The following is a 21,857-nucleotide window of genomic DNA, read 5'->3' on the forward strand; positions in this document are numbered from 1 at the left end:
TGATGAATCAAACCCAAAATAGCCAGAATGCATGGATCTGAGTCATTCAGTGCTATTCTGGAGCCGCCTAGGGAGAGTGAGCTGGATTGTTGTCATGATCCTGCACATTTCCCATTTAAAAATACAGCCATACTAAATGCCACCCATCCAGGTTCATCACAGTAGCAATTTAGTTTTTTAATACTACTTCTTACAGCAGCTAGAACAGAGGAGAAATTAGCAGCAGCTTTCAGCTGGAGTCTTTGCCTCCTGTTTGTAAATTAATGTATTGTCTTGCTGTGGCTGCAAAATGCTCTCTGGAAGCTTTGTTTACAAGCTCATTTTCTATCAAAGTGTTTATTAGATGATGTGGCTCAGTCCCTCATACCCATGCCAAGCAAAGGGCACTTGTCAGTACTTGCAGAGTATACCTGTGTGTTTACTAACATTTGAAAAAAATCCTTAAGCATGTGCAATCACAGATTGTGCCTCCTCCCCTGAAATGCAGGCAATGCATCCCAAACAGCCTTTGGGGTACACCAGCAGACCCTTACAGTGATGTACAGCACAGACTGGCAATACGATCCACACACAGCTCCATCCTGTCTTCGCCCCGAGAAAACCTCACTTTTTAACCACCCAGCTAGAAAAGTAAAGCCCCACATTCTCAGCTTTTCCAGCTTTTCATATTCCTCCACTGATCACGCTCCAGGGCTGAGCTGTGCCTGTCACTCCTGTCACAGTGTGCCAGCAGCTCTCCCCACAGGCCGGGAGCAGGCACGGTGACCCTGCACTCCCCGAGGAATGTTTAGATAACTCACACAGCCGGAGCACGGGCAACAACACACAGAGATGTCCTCCAAAACCTCGGCAGAAAGAAACCACAAAGAATGCAAACCAACAGGGATTCAGCACACCACATAAAAAAAGCCTTTTACTCAGTGCGTGGCACAGCTGTGAGCTTAACCCCTGCTAAATCAGTCATTTCTTTCCTCTTTTACAAAGATTTAACAAATCCTACAGCGGCGTGTTTCAGTCCTGCTGTTCAAAGGAGTGATATCCCCACTGCTTATCCAAAATCAGAGCTTGGTCTCAGCTTATCCAAAATCAGAGTTTGGTCTCAGTTCTCTCCGGTACAGCTCATCAGTTAGCTACTTGTCTTGAGTATATTTAGCATTGATTTTCAGCTGATTAACAGCTTCTCTCCAAGGCATCTCATTTGGAAGCCCTAAGATAAGCCTGAGGAAGCTGTACTTCAAAAAGCTCTTCTCAGCTTTCAAAACAGACAGCCTAGAGACCCAGTCCTGCCTGCCCAAGTCCCAGTTTGTCACAGATGGCACAGATGACATCTCAGCCCACCAAGGCGCTAATCTCACTGAAAGCAGCCCCCTCAACATTCCTGGCTTAGAAATAGCTGCCTGAGGTACAGAGCACCTCTTTGTTCCCGGCTCTTTTGATTTTTCAGGCCATTCTTGCCCTTTGAGAGGAGCCAGCCCTCCTCCGCTCTGTTCAGGAGAGCTTCTCTGGAAGAGTTCCTCATCCCCCTGTGTTGTATTTAGCTTTACGCACGGGCAGACTGGGAGGCACTGCTTGTTAGGGCTGCCTTAGTTTACAGTCCGGACTGGCGCACTGGTCTTGGGTCATTTAACACTGATTTGGGGTCATTTAACACTGATCCGGGGTCATTTAAGAGTCCTCACTCGCCTCGTACCCCTGAACTGCTGCCGCCCCACACAGCGCAGGAGCCTGAAGTTTTATCATACTCACACTCGGCAGATGCCCAGCGAAAGACACACACACACACACAGACACACACACAGACACATCCCGCCCACACCCCCATTTTACTCAGCCCTACAAACACATTCTGGTAAATCAGTGCTTTTTTTAATCCTTCCCACCCAAGAAAACCAGCGAACAGTTGAACTGACGGGTGTAAAGAAAAGCAGGGAAAGCTTCTCCAAGGATTATAGCCACAATCAAAAAAAATCACATCGTGCAGTTGTAGCACTCTGTTCTATCTTACTATAGAGAAGGAGATAAGGAGAAGGACCCAAGCACTGCATCGCCACTGCTGGGTTGAAGTCTTCCCCAGTATGCTGATACCCCCCAAAAAGTAGCTCTGTCCGTACAGAACCGGGTAGCCAGGAAGGAGATTAAACACTAGGAGGAATGAGACTGTCCTGCCGGGGCTGGCAAACGAGACAGACATGGATGGATGGATGGATAGATAGATGGATGGATGCACGGATGAATGGATGGACGGACCGACAAGACGCACCGCAGATTCACGGACTGTACCTGGAAGCGGCAGGCGCTCCCGGCCCCAGACGCTGCTTTATGGCTCTCACGCACTCATCACCCACGACACAGCACAGGACACACGGCTCGGCTCCGCACGGACTGTGCCGGCGGCGGGCGGAGCGCCGGGAAGCGCCGGGAAGCGCCGCTCCCGCCCCGTCCCGCCCCGTCCCTCCCGCCGCAGCGCCGGTGCCGGGGGAGGCGGAGCGCGGTGAGGCCCGCCCGGCCCAGAGCGGCCCTGCGGAGCCGCCCGGGGCAGCGAGCGGCACACGGGGTGGTGTCCCAGGCGTGGCCTCGGCTGGTGTGCCGCGGGCCGGCACCATGAGTGTCCCAGGTCGTATTTCTAGCACAGAGGATTTCCTCTTTCCTCAGCCCGGTGCTGTGTCTTCTCTCTCCCCAGTTCTCATCCAGTTCCCTCTCCAGCTCATGCACGGTAATCTTCAAAAAAGTTTTGTACAGGTCCACTACAACTCCTCACCCACGCCCTTAGTTTCCTCTGCAACTTGGTTTAATAGCTTGGATCTGGTGCCCCATTGCCCTTGGATGGAGTGACAGACACTTTGCTTCTTTGTGCTCTCAGCATTCTCAGGCAGCACTTTTCCAGCATGAAAAGTCCAGGGCCCAAATCTTGGACAAGCCTTGTTATCCTCCACCAGTGTTTTTGCAGTACCTCTAAACCTTCTGGGATGAGGGAGCTGCATCTGCACAGTTCAAGGTGCAATTGAACCTCAGATTTAGGGAGCAATACTTCAACTTCCCCTGCTCTCTACCCCCTCTCCTAACATTTACTGATCTCAATTCGCTCAATTTGCTTTTTTTGACCCCTCAGACCATCCAGCCAAGGTCTTCCTATGGAGTGGCAGCAGCCAGGTCAGATCCTGCACTGGACAAGTGAGGCCAACTACATGCACCAGATCTTTCATTAACTGAAGAAATATTGTCCCTGGTAGTTAAAGGCTTGAGAGACAGATGTCTCTAGCTACTGTTTCTACATTCAAGAATAGAAGGAGCTTGAATAAACCTCATATCCTGTGGCCAGGATGATTTTGGAGGCAATCAAGCAATCCTGCCTACCTGCCTTCCCATTTCTTTAAATAGAGGCTATAGAAAGAAATACTTGTATAAACTAGTTTAAAAGTAATAGTGCTGTCAATGTAACCAATAGTAAAAGGAACCCCAACACAAAAGGCCTTTGTGCATGCAGCTTTCTCTCTCTGGAATTAGGACTTAAACACCCACGTGGTCTTACTGTGGATTCTAGAAATTACTTGCAAGTCTTTATGTTCTGGATTCACAAAAAAGCCTGCTCTGTCTGTTTGGCAAGTGTCACATATAATGTGAAATATAACAAAATGACATTGCAATGCTGTTTCTGAAAGAAGATGACATACTGCCAAGTCATGGGTCCCAGCACTTGCACACATATCCTGGTACTTTTCCATTTTGGTGAATATGTCAGAGGACGGTGCTATCAGAGGATGGTGATGTATTTTCTTCAGGCTCTGCTTTGTGGTGGTTCTGCCTCCAATTCCTGTCTGTGACAGGTCTCTCAATGCAGTACACTACCTGGCTTTATTGATTCCTGTTTACACCTACAATTTCCTTCATCAAACAGTCCATGTTACAATACGTACAAGAAATCTACTGGAAAAAAGATTTAGACTTCATCCAGGTAAAGAGGCTTCAATTTTTTTTGCTTCTATTTTTTGCCCCTCTCAGATGCAAGGGCAAACATTGCTTTTCTCTCCCCCTGTCTCCTGTGTTCTCAGACAACATCTTTGATTAAAGTGGAAATATTTTACTGAAGTAATTGCAAGTACAGGCACATTTATTCTGCTTTGTTTTGGTGCAGGCTGACAAGAGTGAAGGCAGCCCTTGGGCTCCCTGGCAGGGAGGAAAATCCCAGGGAAGTGACTCTGTGTGGTGCTGCTCAGGCCTCCTTTGCATAGTGCAGGTGGTTATGAATCACTTGGCCAGAGTTGAGAGGAGATCAAAACTTGGAAGGAGGGAGAGAATTACAGTTATGAGTCAACACTGCAAGCGCAGAACATGCCTGGTTTGTGCTGCTCAGATGTTTTGCTTGTTTATTTTCCCATTTTGATACGGTGGTCCTCACAACAGCAATGCAGATTAAAGGAATTAAGCATAAGCAAAGCCTAAAAAATGACATGGGGAATAATTGAACCAATTAAACAAATTCTTGCCAAACAAGTTCTCCTAAAATCCAGGCCTAGTCCTCATGGATCTGCCAGTATGAAACCCAGCATCTGGGCTGGGCTTTAACATGAGACCATCCACCATGGCAGTAATACGGGCTGCAGGCTTGGACTGCAAACCAGGCTTTGCTTTGTCTGTGCATTTGGGCTGTGGAAAATGTCATCCACAGCCCCACCTGATCTCTATGATTCCTATAAAACATCAGCATGTGAGAACAATGTGTTACTTCAAAAAAAAAAAAAAAGTTTTAGGAGGGAAGAGTACTTCTCTGTGTTGTAGACATAGAAAATTCCTGGGCAAACAAACTACAATTCTGGCTGATTGTGACCAGGCTCCTGGGTTTTTAGACCCACTCCAGAGAAGGTGAATTTGACAGTAATGCCAATAGCAACTGCTGAAGGAGTGGGAACTTTAAAATTTTGGTACTTTCATAGAATAAAAATGCATTTTTTCAAAATATTTCTGTTTACTTTTCTGGTGACTAATAAGTGAGTTAATATGCTTCAAATCAGCATATTCAGACTATTCCATCTCTCTTTCAGACACAAGAGTTACAAGTTATAAAGAATGGAGAGTAGGGGGAAAGCAAATTTAATGGTATCAGATAACTTGAGGAAATGCAGCTTTAGAAAACTCACCAAGCCTGGACATAGTGAAAATAGAGTTGTTAACTCTATGCAGCTTGTGTTGTGGCCTAACTTCTGTTACGTGGTTGAAAATCTGTGTACTGATAAAGCAACCTGCACTCTCCCCATCTCCAGATTTATCCTGACCTCATGCAGGTTGGCTTGTGATATGTGCCCCAGCCTAATACTGATCATTTCCAGGTGATAAATCAGAAACCATGTCCCTCAGTTTGTCCAGCAATCATTTGCTGGCCAAGCAAGCATGCTAAAACAATTAAATGAGGGTGAACTTTAAACATCAAGAGAGAACATTCTCTCTTGTTTCAGCAAGTAACTGTCTGGACAGTTCTCTGTCAGAGCCATGTAAAACAATTGGCCAAACTAGCTGCTGTCTGCCTCCTGTAACTCCAAAAGGTCACCCAAGAGTAATAAGAGAAAACAACCAGTACCCATAATTTTTTTTTCATTTTAGGACTTGTTGCTGTGCAAATAAATCAGCCCTTACCCTGTGGTTTGTAGCAGTTCCCTGCATAAAGCAGAAAGACATCAGGTTTCATTTTAGCCCTATGTTTATTCAGCTTGAACTTGAACTAGGATCATATTAAAAACAGATTACAAACCATTTAAGAGCTCTTAATGCTTGCCAAAACTAGCCTGTGGTTTTAAATGAGATGCAAGGCAAAGTAAATGAAAAGTAGTATTGAAGTCACTGTGGAGAAGTCACGTTACCTAAAACATGCACAACATTTGGCATTTCAAAAAGTGCTCAGCAGAACTCCATACACAAAGAGTACTCTTGTGCAAATGGATGGAAGGGAAAGATTTAGAATGTGAAGTCAATTGATTGAAATTCAAAAGTAAGCAATTGTCTGAAATTCAAAAGTCTGGCAACACTAGCACACGTTTAAATCTGTGCACAGAACTCCTGCTGGAATCATTGGGACACCTGCAGAATTTCACACATCCGTTATATTTCTTGCAGATCCAGATACCAAAGCTCTTGACCACTCTCAATTCTCAAAAAAACTGTTGCAATTTACTCTGTAGACATGCAGAGTAGATGAATCAATCCAGCAGATCACTTAAACTTTGCCTTGGCTACAAGTTTGAAATGAAGTGCGAAGATAGAGGAATTCAGACAACACTCTTCAGTGTTTAGATGGAGTTATGAGGCAGTGCAGGGGTTGTGTGTGGACATTAGAGATGTAAAAGCACCCAGGGCACTTGAATAATATGCATACAGCAGTCTCTGTAGCAGATCTGTTGTAATGACACTTTGATTTTAGCTGTTTACAACTTTGTCAGAATTTAAGCAATTGGAGCTCAAAGTGTTGGTGGCAAGTTCCTTCTTCAGGCTAGGACAAAATTCAGAAAATATTATTTATACTCTTCTGAAAAGGTGGTGGACAAAAATCTATTGTTATTGCTCATCTTACTGTATTAACTATAGCTTCCTTATTTCGTCCTGTTACCCTCTGAAGGAAAATTTGTGCAAAACCTTGGACAGGGTCTTGAAAATTGAAAGAATACACTCCCTCTAATTTTCCTTAAATGTTTTGCCTTTAATGCAAGAACTGCCCAAATTCAGACAAGCTCTGTGCCTGCCCTGTGAGCATGTGTGAAAATTTGTCAGCCTGATTCTCACAGACCTTCTCATGATGGCCAAAATCAGTCACAGGTTTGAGGGGCTGAGCTGGACTTGCACCACTGTGATCCCCTTCAGTGCAGTGGGCACCAGAGCTGAGGAGATGGAGAGACTCTTTTATATTCTCTGTGCCCTCCATGTTAACACCAAGACAGTGTGAAAAGGAGGGGACAAGTTGATCCTGACTCAGTATGGCTTAATCCCAGTTTTTATTGCTAAAAGATGCTGGTTTTTAATTGCAATCACTTGCATTATCAGCGACCTCTATTTAATTGTCCCAACGGAATAAACTGTCCAGGATGAAATAATTAAGTCTTCCTTTTATTTCTATAAAACTTCCTCAAAGTATCTTAACTATTGAGTCGTTGCAAATTTGAAAAATATTCCAGTTTGTCTTACAGATGAAGGAATGGAGGCATTTTCAGAGGCAGATGATGCAGCATGTGAACACCTGAGAACAGAATCCTGATCCCCAGGTCCTCTGTGGCTTGGGAGGTCAGAACCTTGTGGACTGGGAAGTGTGCCTAAAAGCAGATTATCTAGAAGAAATAACATATTTTGCACAATCACTGTCTTTAATTATGGATAAAACCACTCGTTTAGGACCTTGCCTCTTTTTGTACACATGATGTACAAATATGGGAGAACTGGGAGTACCAGTAAATATAATCTATCATCTTTCCTGATGGAGAAGTGGAAATACTTCCAATGTCAATGCCATCTGCGCCAAGCTTTAGAAGACCTAAACTGCTCCTTTAGTAGCATTATCCCAAACCTGGATGTTGGGATCTTTCTTGCTGTTTAAATGTTGATTTACCGTGGCTATTGCTGGAGGTTTCTCCCTCACTTCCTCAAGACCAGGAGACATTCGCAGTTTCTCCTGCCTCCCCATGCTCTCCTCTTTCAGTCTGACATCCTGTCACCTGCTGACAGCAATCACACTGTGAATGGCAAGTCATTTGCTTATTGACAGCCTCCCATTTACTGTGACACCTGCCAGCAGTCTCTGACCCCTGAATAAACATTAAGACATTAACAACCTGACACAGGTTCAAGGGTTTGAATAATAATGTCCTGCAGACTCACTACACTCACACAGGCAGCCAAAAAAAACCCCCTTTGCCCTAAAGTTTGCCATCCTGGGGGCTGGGAAAGGCTTGCTGCAGGGATGAGCAGCCACACTTTGCTATTCCAGGCAGCGAGGCCTCGTCTCTGGCCAGTGAAGTTTTGAACATCTTTGCCTGTGCTGCAGTATTGGGATCTGGGCTATAAGAAACAGACTCAGTGGTTTAGGGAAACAACAGGATACAGTTGAGGAGAAAAGGATGTCTGCAGAAAAAAGCCCTCAAAACAAAACCAACAGCACTATCCCCTATCCCTCAAAAGCCAAACCTCAAATTAAAACAAATAAACCACCTCATCCCATACCCAAAACCAGTCCTTCCTCTGAATTTTGGGATGTTCAGCAGTTCCTTGCTGAACTGCTCTGGAACTGGAGGGCTCTGAACTGCTTTTGGAGTGCAGACTCTTGTGCTGCAGGTGTCATGAGGATGAAATAGTGTCCATTTCAATGGATTGTCAAACGGAGAAAGTGATCCCACTATGTTTGTTTTAAGTTTTTACTAGCACTGAGTTTGTTTCTCTAGTGTGTCTGCCTGGCATGTAGCCAGTCTGGAACTGTGCTATATTGGATGATCTATTAGCTTGAAAGACATTCCCTTCTGTCACTTCCAGCCATCCCAACCGTGTCCCAGTAAGTCATGGAGGAAATGAATCCTTTCAACTTGTGACAGCCATGGCTCTTAGGAGCTGTAATTGCAAACCTCAAAGCCCTGGTTAGAAGTAAGAAGCTTCTGTACCAAATGACTTGCAGGAAACCTGGTCTGCCTCCCAGATGTTTAATAAACTTAGCAGTGCCCTCTTGAAATCTCTGGCTAGAGTTCAATCATCTCTACCCACAACCAGTGCACAAAGGATTCAAAGACTTCATAAACCACAGCTTTTGTTTTGAAGTGTGGGTAAAGTATGCTCACACATTTCCCTGGGCATGCTGTTTGGTGAGGGAAGCTGGGATGTTTTCCACCCTTTTGTGTGACAAAATAGACTCTTACATTTCAACAGAAAAGATGTGGAAGAAAAATGTAGAAAATTAAGACTTTATTACATGTAATGTGTTAGTTCAGTGCTGGTCAGTGCAGAAAAAGGAAAATTTATTCCTAATGAAAGCAATTTGACAGTCTAAGTGAAAGGAATTTGGTGGGTAACCTCTGTCAAGTGCAGGGAATGGATTCATATTTTCCAAACTCTCACCACAGCATCTAGCAGCTGTGTGGAGAATGGCTTTTGTATTCCCTAAGTATTTGTAAGATACTGAAAATCCATCCCAAATCAAAACATAAGTATGAAATCACCCCAAAAAACTCATGTTCATGAATCAACAATCCTGGACATATTTCAGACTGAAATGTCTATTTATATAGTTTATAAATGTGTAAATTTCAAATTAGAATTTTAGTATTATTTAAGATCTTATTTAAACATGTGAAAAAAAAGGTTGGCTTGGAAAAAAAATCCCCATTTTTTAATATTCAGAAATAACTAAGCAGAAGAAAAGAAGCTCAAATCTTTTTTCAATTCTCTCCCCGAAAGAAGGTTATCAGCTTGTTTTTGCAAGGAGTACATTTTTTTTTCTTAATTTTATTTAAATAACAGTGTTCAGTTTTGCAAATTTGTCTGGTCAAGAGGGGGAAAATCTGTCAGTGGAAAATTTCTTACTCTTTCCACTTAATTGAAAGGTTGCCTGCTGTGTCCCCAGCTGTCCCCTTGCAGCTTCCAGTGAAGAGGGGGATTACAAAGCTCTGAAGAATAAAACCTTCCTGGAGCTGCCCCCCTGCCCCCAACAGAGCAGCCACTACTCCCAAAGCAAGAAAAATAGCTGGCACTCAGCCTCCCACCCCCTTTATTTAGCATGGTGTGTATCTCCCAGAAAGCTGGGAGCTGCTGTTCCTGAGCTCACAGACTGCAAGGAAGGACATCCAAGGCAGAGAACAAAGCTAAGCAAACCAGAACCTTCTCCAGATACAGGCAGAAGCACTGGATATGTGTCTGTCTGGGTAGGTGTCTCTTCCTGCACAAAACCCCTCAGATTTTCCTTTCCTAAAAAATAAACCCGGCAGTGGTGGGGAGAAGATAGAATCTGTCATTATTTATGCTTTTTCTGCTGTTATTCTCAGTAAATTCAAAGACTTGCAGTGAGTCAATACCTTTGGTGGGCAGCAAAAGTCTAGAAGGAAACAACAGAGGCTTAGCAGCTTCACTGACACAATTTGACTCTTCAGGTTTTTGTTCTATTAAGCAAGCAACAGTAATTTGAAAACTGTTCACATGTTACTTCATGTAACAGAAATGGCTTCAAAACTGCCATTCTTGAAACAGAATAAATAGTGACTGCTTCAGTTCTTGTCTAAATATGGTTTAGGATGCTTTTACACCCATTGTAGGCTGCAGCTCTCTGCTGTCAGTTCACTACTTCTCCCTGGCAGTTTGCCTTTCCCCCTCTTCCAATGTAATAGAAAGGAAAGACACTCTGCCAGAAACCAAGATTCAGATTCTGCAAACTGTTCTGCACACACTCAACATTAATAAGAGCTGGCCTGAGAGAGAGTCTCACTAAACATTTACACAGTGCTTCAAATGGAGCCCATCAATGCAGGTATATAGGCACAGGCTGAAAGGAAGGAGGTTTACACTTAAGACTGCCATTTCTCCCCCAGATTTACAGTAATGTTTAAATATTATTGCTTTGTTGTCATCTCTACTTAGCAGAGCTGTGCTACTTAATAAGAGGATAACCTCAGCCAAGTGGGATGTTTCTCATCACCTCTGACTTCATTGTTGGGATGAACATCACTGCACACCAAGCAAATTCATCAGAAGACTAATTTTCAAGCAAGAGAAGCTCTGAATATAATTATTATTAATTTTTTTAATCAATTCCTATCTCTTTATTGTACTTAAACAATAATACAGCCATGGTGTCAGAATTCAGAAACATGACAGTAGTTAAATGTAGGAAGCATTTATGAAAGCATCTGAAAACAAGCCTCCAGAAACCAGAAGTGCCACATTTTCCAGTTTGCTGGAGTTCTGGGATAACTCTGTACTCACCTTTCATAATGCAACAAAAGCTAGAATTGTCCCTCCATTTTTGAGCAATTCAGTTGAATTTCCCAGCCCCAAGGGTTTTAACAGAAAGGTTGTAGCTTGAAAATTTTTGCTTGCTTTCTTGCATTGAAAGAAATTTTATTAAGCAAAAAAATCTAGCATTTCCTCATTCTGGTTTTATCTAAGCTTCATAGTTATTGGATGAAGCCTGTATATATGACCAAAATATGTATTTAAAGCTCAAAAAGGCACAGAAAATAACCCTATTTTTACATCAAGGTATTCCAGCTCATTTGTCAATTTTTTGTGAGAATTTGGAGGCAGAGATTCTAGGTGTTATCCACTTCACTCTCCTCACAACCTATACAGTAAGCCTTGTTTCAGACATTGGAAAGTGCAGCTGGAAAAACACCTCTGCTCTGGTTTTTTTTGGATGGTGTAGGAAAAATAATTTTTTTTTTTTTAAAGCCGTTTCTATTTCATATTTTAAAGAAAATGAAATATTTTAATTTTATTCCAGCTAGAGAGGTTTAATACAACATTGATTTTTTACCCATTAGTCAATCAATTATATATCAGCATAGCTCTCTATTTACGAAGAACAAGCATTACTTATTGAATTGATCTAGAGCCTGGTCTGTACCTTCCCTTTTCCAGCACAGGGGAGAAATAAGAAGTTAAGAAATATGTACAGATTGCTGAGGACAATCTCTGTAAGAGAGTATTTCCTCCTTCAAAATTACTAACCAGTCTTTGAGGACAGGATTAATTTAAGAGTAGGCTTAGATGCAATTCATAATGCTAAATGAGCAGGTGGCATTCTAAATAGTCACGCAGAAGTTTCTCCCTGTCTTGGCAAACAGAAATGTTTGATGTGAACAAAGCCAAAAGGGTTTTGTTATTTGCCGAACACTCCACTCTGGCTCCCATTTCCAAGGTTTCCCTTGGGACATATGGGCCTTCAGTTACTCACTCACACAGATTAGAGGTTATCCATAAAAGTGTTCTGACTAAGGCAGCACAAGGCTCTGAGGGTTTCCACTGCTTAGGAAATGCCCTCTAATATTATCCCTTCCAAAAAGGGAAGGAGGGAGGGCATTTGGATAAACAGGGAGGACTGGCTAAAAGAGAAGTCCAGCCACAAAAGTAACAACCAAACTCCAGGATGCAGAAAATAATGAAGGAGGATTGTAGTTCCTAAGAGGAAATCAGAGATCACTGTGTACAACTTTCACTAAACCGTTTTATTGCAGTTTAAGCTCTGTGTAGCTGTGCTGTAATCAAACAGCGGGAGCACAGTGTGAAATCCATGTGCATGAAAATCTCCTAAAACTCTTTGGTTCACCCACATGGAAAAGGACCAAGGCTGTACTGAGCAGCTTCAGAAGCACAGGCAGGTAGATGATAACATGCTGTTTTCCAAGAGTATATAACAGATTAGTGGATTTCAGTTTTTTTCCACAAGCTTTGTCCACTCTGCAGAAGATATCAAAACAGAACTGCAGAAAACCACAACCACATGGTGTGTGTCTGTCTTGACATGGTCAAAGGAAAGGATGTTTCACTAAACCTTGGGGACAGTGTTGCCAATGCATCCTGATGAGCCAGAGCAAGGTGGGAAGTCCTGTCCCTGCTCACAAGGCTTTCTACAGCTGTATGTGCATCATTGCCCTTCTATGCCCATTCCCCTTTTCCAGTTTCCCACAGGATAAGCCTTTCAATGCAGAACCAGCTTATTTCTGTGTAGCTGGACAATCCACAATTCCAAAGTAAGGGGCATCATCATGCACATAGAGTTTGGTGTGCTTTCAAATATAGAACCAGAAATCAAAAGCATCTCCTGAGCCAGTTTTTAACAGTTAGCAGAATGTTCATGAGCATCCTTTATAAATGCAGCCACCACACTCCAGTGCATCAAATGAGCTGCAGAGCACCAGTAGGACACAACCTCTTGAAATAAAAACAATGCTGGCAAAGTGGTGTGGTTATATCCTCAGTGAATAATCATCATGATAGTTCTAAATAAGTTGATGAAGGAATTTACTCTGGATTCTGTCATTCTTCAATGCCACGGAGTTTGAGGTGAAAATCACAGAATTCCTATTTCAATGAACATCATGGAGAATAATTACTATCATAAAACAAACCTCCTGGCTTGATTTCTGTGGCATTTGTTTTCAGAATCATTTACCAACAGGTCTCTCCTGCACTCTAGAGAATAGATTCTGTTTTCATCTGCCTGCACATGTCCTCTGCTACAACAGTGACAGTTTTCCCATCCTCAGTCTTGAAATCTTGCAAATGATGCATATAAAGGGAAACAGAGCTTGTTCTTCTAGTATTGCTGAATGACATAACATGGGCTAATTTGGACTGAGATATCAGTCACTGAAGGATGAACTCTAGTCTCATTTTAAAGAAGCCTTGGGTGTGAAGAATTCCAGTATCTTATAAGCTAGAACCAGTAGTAAGACGTAAAGAGGCTCAACTGGTGTTAGAACTGATAAAACAACTGGGTCCTGGGGGTTGAAGGAATATTCTCTCCTCTTCTCCCTTCCATAGTTCTAGTGCTACCATCACCCTGAGTGGAAGAGAAACTGCAAACGTAGAAAACCATTGTTTAGTAGAAGTCTTTTGTTGTAGGAACTCATAACTTTAAGTGTCTGCCAGTGCTGCAGCAGATCACCCATCTGCAGTGCTGCTGATATAAAAATTAGTTCAGAGAGCCGACATGTTGGCTAAAGGCATTATTTAATGTGGTTGCCAGAAATCCCTTCATAAAAATTCATGACTCCAGCAGCTGGTCCTGGTTGCCATGAGACTTCTTGTGTGTTCTTCCTCGGAAGGCAGAGAAACCAAAACCATTCTCCTTGTCTCCACAAAGATCTGTGCCTGATTTCAACTGAACTGAACAAGGAAAGGCTCCCATCACCACCCATTACAGAGATGGCTTTTCCATCACCTTACAGCTCAGAGCATCTTTCCAGTCTGCCCTCCTCTTCATCAGATCAGGCAGCAATGAGCTTTGAACATAATGATCAGACCCAGCAGAAATAACCCAGAAAGGTTTAGAGGTCTTACTGTACTCATCCAAAGGGGCACTGCTATTTGTATTCATGTCTTAACACAGCACAAATCTTTACCAGGAAATATAAAAATCATGTCCTGATAGTTACCTTCTGATCAAGGCCTTACAAACATTTCTTTTTGTACCCCTCTGAAGTTGTCAAATTGATCTGTTTTAAAGGAGAGGTATTCCAGCTTGTGTGAAGCAGAGGGAAAATTTCCCAAATTGCCCTACTCAAACAATGAGAAATAGGTGATAAAATTTATTTAGTTTAGCACATTGATAAGACCTCATCCCTCATCTGCAAACACTCTTTAGAGATTACAACTCACTGTTAACAGTCAGAAACTAATAATCCATGGGGAAAGAAGCCTATGGCTTCCACATCCTTGGGACTTGTGTCCATATGAGAGTTTACCACACTGCCTGGGATACCAGGATTCTCTGCATACACTTCCCTGTCCCTCCTTCCTTCACCACTATGAATTAGCACTGCAGAGCTCTGGAATTGCTCAGCTACTGTTTCAGAAACAGGAGAAATCTCATTATTCTGCAGAAGATACACAGAGCTATAATGTGGTGGAGTTCCTATGGAGTTATTAATTGAAACACAATAGCTCATTCAAAAGAACCTTTTTAAAAAATTGCTTAAAAAAAATTACCTGCTGGCTCAGATTTTTCAAAGGTTTCTTTAACTGTCTGTACCTATGAACACTTTCATTTGCAGTAGTTTTTCTTGGTGAATATTATATTAAGGACAATGAAATTTCAAGTTACATAGATGTTTCTGAGCTCAAAATTGTGCAGCACTGGAAGGAATTATGCTATTGTGATTGCTCAAGAATAACAGAAGCAACTTTGAAAACTGCAGCCTTTTCCTTTGTGGTATTTTTCTGTGGCTCTAAATGGAGCTAACTGGTTTCCTGTAGTATATGCAGTGAGGCAAAGAGATGTGCAGGGGCTTGTAAAACAAAGTATTCTTTAGGATGTATTTTTTATTAATATAACCTAATGTGGTGAAGTTTGGCCACTGATCTGCCAAGCATCAAAGTGAGTTAGGTCACATTTTCTGGGAGAGCTCCACAGGGAGAGCAAAGTGTCAGCCCTTTTTTGCCTCTTGCAAGGCCCTTACTGCTTTTGTAGAGTAAACAAACCATGCCTTAAGCACAAGAAATTGGGGATGGATGTTCTGAAGCTTCCTCAAGAAGTTAGATCACCTTATAAAACTATGAGGTACTCTGCCACAGGACACTGAGTCCTTCATTTACAACTGTACCCAAGGAGGGAGCTCTGGAATTCCTGACTATAACTGAAGCGTGGAACAGAAAAGGAGATTTCTCTGCTTCTAACAGGATCATGCTCTCCAGCCATTTCCTAAAACCATGTGTAGCCCTCTAAAAGTAACCAGAGGGGGGAAAAAACAAGGAGAAGCAACCACAGGAAGTAGCTGAATTCTGACTAGAAGTGAGGCCACATTCTGTTATCAGTTATCTTTCCCCAGCCTAAGGGACCTTTAGGCTACAGAACATACTGGGGGAGGCTTCTGGCTAAGGGATTATATGAAGGCTTCAGAGCACCTAGAGGGAGCTCCTTGAGGGATGGAGCTGAATTCCTGCTTTGGGGGCTGAGGATCTGTGTGAAAGACATGCTGGATCTCCCTAATGCTCTCTCTGCCCACATTTAAGGAGGCTTCTTTCTACTGCTCTTTGTTGTGACATGTGGATCCAATAAGTGTCCTCTTCCCTTCTGGATATCACATACTTGCTGTGCTTGAGTTTTACCACCCCACCCCACACTTCCTTTGAAAGCCTGCCTTCCTCTCCCTTGCTCGCTTCCTTCAGTTTAATAGCTCCCAAACTTTATCTGTGTTCTGGGCACAAAGGTTACTCCTGCAACCCCAGTCTGGACTGAAGAGCACTCTCTCTTTGCCACAGCAATGCTGCAACTTTGAATGGCTCTGAGCATGCGAGACAGGGCGAGGCTTAATGGCTCTAAGTCAATTAATGCTTTCCAGACTTTACACTCAACCTTCGTACTGTAGCTAAGGCTGGTTTATTCCGTAGTGCCAAAGGGCTGGTCTGGACGAGCAGGAAGAGGGGCAACATCTGGGAAAAGAACCTCCTTTTGTAGTCATGGCCAGAGCCATGAGCTCGGATGAGTTGTGTTTTGCTCAGTCTTTACACCTTCCAGCCCTGCTTGGGGCTGGCCATGGCTAGCTGCTTTCTTAGTGACAGTGCACATATGCCAGAGGAACTGTACTTTCCCCTGAGGTACTGACTCAGTTTCTTTTCAGGCTTCCATCGGGGATTGCCTCCCAATAACCCCTATAAGTCCCATGCCAGCTGCCTTCACCACAAGAAACTGCTGCTACTGCTGCTTGTGCACAGCAGAAAGAAGAAGTGGTGAAATGGTACACTGATTACAAAATGCATTTACTCCATAGAAAGCAATGGGAAAATTTACTAGACAGAAAAAAGGCAACTTTCAACAATTTATTGAGCAAAGAGTCTCCCCCATCCCAACAACCTCATTTCCCCCCTTGAACTTAAAGCTGCCTCTGCCAACATATGGGCTGGGTACAGATTGCCATGTGTAGGCTTAAGGTGTTTTAGCAAGTTCTCCAGCTAGGAACAGGTGTGTCTTTTGAATGCCCTTTCAAGTAACATATGGACTTCAGAGAAAATCCAGCAGGGTTTTCAGATCTCACTCTCCTAGCTCTGTCTGGTCAGATGCTGTAGGGAAACCCATCTGGGCCAGCTCTCAAGTTCCTTTGTTCTGTGCTGCCACTCCTGTTGTGACAGTAACTACCACAGTGCAGATCAGAGCTCCTATTTTAGTGTTTATGTAGGCTCATCTATGCCTGAGACTCTTACTACACAGAGAGTAAATTCAGGAGTTAACTGCTCTCATACCCAAAACTTCCCAGTGCTGTTAGGGACTGAAGTACAACAGCAAGTTACCACACCCTTTACTCCTCACCTGGTTTTCAGAGTTCAACTCTGACAGCTAATTGGATTTAGCAGAAGTGTGCATAAGCATCTAAATCTGGTGTGAACTGATGTCACTTGGATTATGGATTCTCGCCTTCCAAGGAAGAATTTCAAACTGGGAGAGAGCAACCTGATGAATGAAACTCAGGCCTGCAGACTGTCTGATCCATCTAGCTTGCAGGCATGCAAATCCAGGGATAAAATTAAGAATACAGAGCCTAGAGAGATTATACTTTGGTTCTCATTCCTACTATACACCTGCTTGTGATTCCCAGACTCTCCTTCCTAGCACATCTGCTGGGCAGGTAGGCTGTTTAATCTATATGTTATTCCAAAGGCAGGTTCCTCTTTTCCTGCCTTTGAAAGGAAAAGAGATGTGAGGCTTATTTTTCTTGCCTCCAAGCAGGGACCAATTTTGATTGCAAATGATGCAAAATTTATCAGAAAATTAAACTTAAACTGAGAGGCCTAAATTCCCAAATAAATGAAGTTATATAACTTTAAAAAATTGCATCCTGCATCCTTAACCCCAGGCATATTTTTGTCTTTTTCTCATGCCTTACATGCTGACATTCTTTCCATTACCTGTAATACTTCTCTATGTATTCAGTCCCTTGCTGTCCATATTTTCCTCTTTGGAAAATCCAGGTCAATGCAGTGATCAGAAAGTTCACTCAGATCAGAGTGAGTTCACTCCAATAATTTCAGGGGTTAAAGTCCTGTCTGCTGTCTGCTGTGCATTGAACAACCACATAAAAGACAGCACTGAAAGAACTTTAACTCTTTGGCTCATATCACCAATTACAGCTTGGAATGAAAACATCTTACTCATGATTGGAAAGGAACTGCCAGTCAAGAAGAATCTCCCAAGAGAAGAACTGCTGGCAAGAGAGTCACTGTGGGCCTGTGCTCACATGTCACACGTGGCAGGAGAAGCCCCTCCTTGCCTTCCTTCACCTTTCTTGATGCCTCTGTACAACAGAAATGAGACTTTGCATGTGGAGGGCCACTCAGGGGATGATGTGGAGGATGGTCCAGCTACACAGAGATGTTGTGAAGGCCAGACTGGCCTATGACATGAGGGATATCCAGTTTTAGAAATGTTTAGCTGCTGGGCAGCCCATGCAAGTCTTCATTTCCAGCCCCACAGAAGCCTTCATTTCTTCTCATTTCTTGCGTTGCTTCAGATTTCTTTAGGTAAAGCCGTTGTTATTGTTATTAACCAGAACCTTATTTTTTGCACTTCTATGTATCAAGATCATCTCTACAAGGAAGGAAAGGTGGGTTATAGTTGTAGGTGACTCCCTTCTGAGGGAAGCAGAGGGTCCTGCCTGCCAGACAGACACTCCTGTTAGGGAACTGCTCTGCCTCCCTGGGGTCTGGTTTTAGAACAGCGGTAGGAAACTTCTTAGCCTAGTCCAAGGGCCCTTGGAGCATTACCCATTGTTTCTCTTCCATATGGGTGGTAATAAAGCTGTGAAGAGTAGTCCAAGGACAATTAAATAATACTTCATGGCCCTGGGATGGTTGGTAAGCAAATCTGGAGCAGAGGTATTTTTTTTATTTTTCTTCTTTCTGGACACACCCTAACACCTTGATGTCTTTCTCGTATTGCGGCGCCCCAAACTGCACACGCTGCTTGAGGTGAGGCTGTACCAGTGCAAAGTAGAGCGGGACAGTCACCTCCTCCAGCCAGCTGGTGATGTGCTGTGCTTGATGCACCCCAAGACACAAGCTGGCACAAGATCATTCAGTGACATTGCTTTGGAAATGTCAGACTCACAAGTAATTTCATAGCCTAGTTCTTGCAATGTATGCCCCACTTAGCTGCTGAACTGTGAGTCACAACTTGAACATGGGGAAGGAAAAAATGTTGCTCTTACTTTTGCTGCAAGTAGGTGCAGAGACAGGATAATGAACTCCTATCGCTCAAACTCTGCTTTCAATTCTGTCACTGAAAATCAGCAGAGATAAAATTTAGAATGGTATTCATTGAAAGCCATTTTTTATCATTTTGATCCTTTTGTGTAAACATGGAGTTGATCAATCAATCAATCAATCAATCCATCAGTCTGCGGGTAGATGAGACAAAATTTTGGTTCAAGGGTGTCCCTGAAAAAGACTGCCACATGGAAAAGATTGATGTTCTCTGCTTCCAGTCAAGTCTGGTGTTCAGATTTTGGTAAGGTCTTGTAAGTCATCTCACTTCATAACCACTGAACCTATTGCTGATGGTGGGCAAACCTCAGAGCATAAGTTTTAAGAATCAAGGCAGTGGAAATCTTTTGTCAGTTATTCACATTTCTGACACTTTTAAATGGAAAAAGAAGTCACCCTCCTGGTTTAATAGTAGAGCCTTTACCTTTCAGTGCACCACCAAAGTAACAACTCTTCACATGACTATTGGAATATCTATTACTGAATTTCTTTATAAGATTTTATAAATTATACTCTCCAAGGACAGAATTTGGCAGGCCCTTTTCCATGGCTGAAATGAAGGAGAGTATTCCAGAGGCATCAGTGTTCCCACATGAATTTGCCCCCAAGCAGCTAAAACCACTGTTGCCAGCTCCTATGGAACAGGGCCATGATATGTTTTTTTGCTTCAAAGAGATGCTGAATGTTTACCCAAAAGTTCAAATATGTTTTGAATGTGATAACATCTAGAACTGCAATGCAGGAGGTAAAGAATCTCTATCAAGCAATCTTCAGATTGCTCAGAGCAACATCCTTGGAATACATACACTCATGCATGTTGGAGGGGAATGTAGCACCGAGTTAAACAGCCTGCAGAGTTCTCCAGTTGTTTCACAGTATTGCTTGTTGACAGAAAGTAAGCAGCTTTACAACAGACCACATGCTTGGGAAATTTTGGAGACCAGAATTTAGGAATAGGAGTGCTTGCACAAAACCCCTCAGGTTTGGAAAATCCTTGGAGGATCAAAAGCTAAAGTTAGCTCAGTAATACTGATCATGAGTAGGTCCTGCTGCTCAAATCCTGACTCTGAGAGGCACTCCTTTTTTATTGCCACAACGGATATTGATAATGCATTTTCCTAACCAGGCTTATTGAGGTTTTTCTAATGGCAGGAGGACTGAAATATAAATATGGGGAGGCCTGGCAGATTGACTCTGTCACACTCCCACAAACTCCCAGGGTCTTTTTCCCCCTCAGGTAGGTAAGGCAGAGGAATTTCTGTATTATGTACTGAAAATATAATTACTTACATTATGAAAAGGAAGAATGATAAACCATTGTAATTACTTACTCCTAAATAGGCAAAAATAATTTCCATTGAAGAAAGCTGACTTGGTGCCATTCTGTTTCTCCAGGTCAGTGTCCAGCCCACCTCCATCTCTGTCCTTCTGCCTTTATTAACACAGAGACAGGTTATTTCTTGAGCTTTAATTCAGGCATGGAAAAAGCTCATTTAGAACTAATATATAACCCTTATTTAAAGCCACCTCAAAACTCTTTTTTGTAGTGATGAGTAAAGGAAATTCTGAAGTGAACAGGGCACTGATGTGCCCTGACGTGCCCAGACTCTTGCAGCTGGCACTGATTGGTATTGGTTGCTCCAAAACCTGATTCTTCCTTTTCTGGGCATATGAATTTACCCTTCATCAATCCAGATAATTAGTTCCCTTATGATGCAAGAATTTTGTTCTTGTTTTACGCTCATGTGGTGCTAAGTACCATCATGTAATGAACTGTGATACATAGAAGTGCAAAAAATAAGGTTCTGGTTAATAACAATAACAACAGCTTTACCTAAAGAAATCTGAAGCAATACAAGAAATGAGAAGAAATGAAGGCTTCTGTGTGGCTGGAAATGAAGACTTGCATGTGCTGCCCAGCAGCTAAACATTTCTAAAACTGGATATCCCTCATGTCATAGGCAATTCTGTCATGTAGCAAAGACAAAATTTAAATGGTTTCTGACATATTGCTTCAACCATCAAACTTCTGTTTGCTGATTTGTACTGTATTTTTGCTACAACAACTTTCTAAACACCCAAGCAGCACTAATTTTTCATTTTATAAGACAGTAAAGCTATGATTTTGCTCCATGTTAGGCAAAATACTAATAAAACATTCTTGAACCACTGCTGAAATAGTTGATGGATCTTGAGTGCTGTGCTTGTTCCATTGAGGAGCTGCTGCCATGACACAGAGTAATTGTTTTCCTAGGGGAAGAAAACCCTTCCTTGTCTTATTGATTCTGTCATCAAGTATTAAAAAAATCCCTCTGGTTAGGTCACACTGATGAGAACCTTTGCAACAAGTTGCTCATGGTCTTAAATTTCTGCAGATGCCTCCTGTGTTAGCAGCAGAACATTCTAGAGGCTTTTCCCCTGCTAAACAACTGCCCTGGATAAAGTAAGAGATATACTGAGTATATTGGGAATATTTAATTGCAACAGAGTCACTGCCTTGAATAACAGCAATCTCCAGGTTGCTTTACCTTCTGCTCTAAATCCAAAGCTTGAGAATTGGAATGTTTTATCCCTTTTCTCCTAATCCACCAGGCTCCACTGGGGACAGCACATGCAAGCATACGAGTCCCTGGATGCTGAGGTCACCTGCTAGCCTAAGAAAAGTGCAAAATGTCCTGGTAGCACTTACACTTTCAGAACTTTTAACCAAATAAGATGCCATGAATTTCACACACAATTGGGTCAGAAAGGTTTTCAGGTCTGGTATAACTTAAATGAAAGATTTTTGTGAATTCGTAGTCAAAGCAAACAGGCAAGCAAACAAACTCTCCAAACAATAAACAATAACAAACACAAACCCCTCAAATAGCTAATGCAACAGGTGAATATACAAGGGTTATTTGCAGCAACTAAATAAGTTCAATTTCACT

The 21,857-nt window shown here is 42.6% G+C and overlaps 1 protein-coding gene across 1 annotated transcript in view; it reads right to left on the reverse strand.

Moving 5' to 3' along the window:
• The window catches only part of RASGEF1B (RasGEF domain family member 1B), a 28,880-nt gene extending 26,437 nt beyond the window's left edge, over positions 1-2,443 (reverse strand). Inside the window, exon 1 of the mRNA XM_071431582.1 lies at positions 2,281-2,443. The gene's annotated coding sequence lies outside the window, so the exon portion shown is untranslated. The remainder of the gene's footprint in view (positions 1-2,280) is intronic.
• Positions 2,444-21,857: the final 19,414 nt, after the last annotated feature.

This window comes from Agelaius tricolor, unplaced genomic scaffold (assembly GCF_023055355.1).
Source record: "Agelaius tricolor isolate 1412-34295 unplaced genomic scaffold, bAgeTri1.0.p SCAF_8, whole genome shotgun sequence".
NCBI classification, from domain to species: Eukaryota; Metazoa; Chordata; class Aves; order Passeriformes; family Icteridae; genus Agelaius; species Agelaius tricolor.